Raw genomic sequence first — 3449 nt, 5'->3', positions numbered from 1 at the left:
GGACACCTTGGGGACATGGGGACACAGAGGGACACTGTGACACAGGAGCCCTGCACATCGACTCCTCCAAATATGACATGAAATCCATCATCGAAGGTTGGCACAGGGGGACATGGGGACAGCCTGGGGACACCTTGGGGACACTGGGGACACCCTGGGGACATGGGGACATCCCTGAGGACACCTTGGGGACATGAGGGGACACAGAGGGACACAGCCCTGCCCATTGACTCCTGCAAGTGTGACATGAAATCCATCATCGAAGGTTGGCACAGGGGACATGGGGACAGCCTGGGGACACCCAGGGGACACCCGGGGTGACAGCGCTGTCCCCTCCCCGCAGTGCCACCCTCGCCCGAGCTGGTCAAGCGCGTCAGGGACCTGTACCACAAGCGGCTGCCGGACGTCCGGTTCCTCATCCCCGTCCTCAACGGGCTGGAGAAGGTGGGGGTGGCCTTTGTCCCCTGCCCCGGTGTCACTGGGTGTCACCGGGTGTCACTGAGTGTCACTGGGTGTCACTGAGTGTCCCCGGGGCCGGTTTTGGTGCAGAAAGAGGTGATTCAGGCGCTGCCCAAACTCATCAAACTCAACCCCATCGTGGTCAAGGAGGTCTTCAACCGCCTGCTGGGGACACAGCACGGTAGGGGACAGCTGGGGACAGCTGGGGACAGCTGGGGACAGCTTGGGGACAGCCCTGGGGACAGCTGGGGGACAGCTGGGGACAGCTGGGGACAGCTGGGGACAGCTTGGGGACAGCCCTGGGGACAGCCCTGGGGACAGCCCTGGGGACAGCTGGGGACAGCTTGGGGACAGCCCTGGGGACAGCTGGGGACAGCTTGGGGACAGCGCTGGGGACAGCCCTGGGGACAGCTTGGGAACAGCCTGGGATGGGACACAGCCCCTGTCCCCTGTCCCTGTCACCCCGCTGTCCCTTGTCACCCCGCTGTCCCCTGTCCCTGTCACCCCGCTGTCCCTGTCCCTGTCACCCCGCTGTCCCTGTCCCTGTCACCCCGCTGTCCCTGTCCCTGTCACCCCGCTGTCCCTGTCCCTGTCACCCCGCTGTCCCTGTCCCTGTCACCCCGCTGTCCCTGTCCCTGTCACCCCGCTGTCCCTGTCCCTGTCACCCCGGTGTCTCTGTCCCTGTCCCTGTCACCCCGCTGTCCCTGTCCCGTCACCCCGCTGTCCCCGCAGGTGACGGCGCCTCGGCCGTGTCCCCCCTGAACCCCGGGGAGCTCCTGATCGCCCTGCACAACATCGACTCCTCCAAGTGTGACATGAAATCCATCATCAAAGGTGGGCATGGGGACACTGGGGACACCCAGGGGACATGGGGACACCCAGGGGGTGACAGGGACACAGGGACACTCAGAGGGACAGAGGGACACAGTGACACAGCAGCCCTGCACAACATCGACTCCTCCAAGTGTGACATGAAATCCATCATCAAAGGTGGGCATGGGGACACTGGGGACACCCAGGGGACATGGGGACACCCAGGGGGTGACAGGGACACAGGGACACTCAGAGGGACAGAGGGACACAGTGACACAGCAGCCCTGCACAACATCGACTCCTCCAAGTGTGACATGAAATCCATCATCAAAGGTGGGCATGGGGACACTGGGGACACCCAGGGGACATGGGGACACCCAGGGGGTGACAGGGACACAGGGACACTCAGAGGGACAGAGGGACACAGTGACACAGCAGCCCTGCACAACATCGACTCCTCCAAGTGTGACATGAAATCCATCATCAAAGGTGGGCATGGGGACACTGGGGACACCCAGGGGACATGGGGACACCCAGGGGGTGACAGGGACACAGGGACACTCAGAGGGACAGAGGGACACAGTGACACAGCAGCCCTGCACAACATCGACTCCTCCAAGTGTGACATGAAATCCATCATCAAAGGTGGGCATGGGGACACTGGGGACACCCAGGGGACATGGGGACACCCAGGGGGTGACAGGGACACAGGGACACTCAGAGGGACAGAGGGACACAGTGACACAGCAGCCCTGCACAACATCGACTCCTCCAAGTGTGACATGAAATCCATCATCAAAGGTGGGCATGGGGACACTGGGGACACCCAGGGGACATGGGGACACCCAGGGGGTGACAGGGACACAGGGACACTCAGAGGGACAGAGGGACACAGTGACACAGCAGCCCTGCACAACATCGACTCCTCCAAGTGTGACATGAAATCCATCATCAAAGGTGGGCATGGGGACACTGGGGACACCCAGGGGACATGGGGTCCCCCAAACTGGGTCCCAACTCCCTCCCCATCCCCTCCCAGTCCCTCCCAGTGCCCCCCAGTCCCTCGCGGTGCCTCCCAGCGTCCCCGCTGTGCCCGCAGCCACCAACCTGTGCTTCGCGGAGCGGAACGTGTACACCTCGGAGGTGCTGGCGGTGGTGATGCAGCAGCTGATGGAGCAGAGCCCGCTGCCCATGCTGCTGATGCGCACGGTGATCCAGGCGCTGACCATGTACCCCCGCCTGGGGGGCTTCGTCATGAACATCCTGTCCAGGCTCATCATGGAACAGGTCTGGGGCCCCAAAATCCCCTGGAATTACCCCAGAATTCCTGCAGAAATCCCCATGAAACTACCCCAAAATTCACCCCAAAACTCGCCCCGAAATCACCGATGCGCACGGTGATCCAGCCCTGACCTTGTACTCCCATCATGAACATCCTGTCCAGGCTCATCATGGAACAGGTCTGGGGCCCCAAAATCCCCTGGAATTACCCCAGAATTCCTGCAGAAATCCCCATGAAACTACCCCAAAATTCACCCCAAAACTGGACGCAAAATGCCAAATGAGCTTCGTGATCCAGGTTCTGTCATGAACATCCTGTCCAGGCTCATCATGGAACAGGTCTGGGGCCCCAAAATCCCCTGAAATTACCCCAAAAATCCCACTGAAATTACCCTAAAATTCCTGCAAAAATCACCCCAAAAATCCCTCTGAAATTACCCCAAAATTCACTGCAAATCTGGACGCAAAATTCCAAATGCTCTTCGTCATCCAGGTTCTGTCATGAACATCCTGTCCAGGCTCATCATGAAACAGGTCTGGGGCCCCAAAATCCCCTGAAATGATCCCAAAAATACCCCTGAAATTACCCCAGAATTCCTGCAAAAATCTCCATGAAACTACCCCAAAATTCACCCCAAAATTCACCCCAAGTCTGGCCCCGAAATCCCCGATGCGCACGGTGATCCAGGCGCTGACCTTGTACCCCCGTCATGAACATCCTGTCCCGGCTCATCATGAAACAGGTCTGGGGCCCAAAATCCCAAAAAAAATACTCCAAAATCCACTGAAATTACCCCAAATTTCCTGAAAATGTCACCCCAAAACTGGCCCCAAAATCCCCGATGCGCATGGTGATCCAGCCCTGACCTTGTACCCCCGTCATGAACATCCTGTCC

General features: G+C 59.6%; 1 long non-coding RNA gene across 1 annotated transcript; it reads left to right on the top strand.

The window, feature by feature from the left end:
- Nucleotides 1-312: 312 nt before the first annotated feature.
- Nucleotides 313-2875, top strand: LOC121344545. Its single transcript, XR_005953844.1, has 5 exons — nt 313-444; nt 550-640; nt 1192-1293; nt 2372-2559; nt 2852-2875. It is a non-coding gene; the product is annotated as an uncharacterized LOC121344545 (long non-coding RNA).
- Nucleotides 2876-3449: the final 574 nt, after the last annotated feature.

Source organism: Onychostruthus taczanowskii, unplaced genomic scaffold, assembly GCF_017590055.1.
Source record: "Onychostruthus taczanowskii isolate IOZ18803 unplaced genomic scaffold, ASM1759005v1 scaffold646, whole genome shotgun sequence".
Lineage (NCBI taxonomy): Eukaryota > Metazoa > Chordata > Aves > Passeriformes > Passeridae > Onychostruthus > Onychostruthus taczanowskii.
The sequence above is the reverse complement of the archived record's forward strand: the minus strand, read 5'-3'. Positions and strand labels throughout refer to the sequence as shown.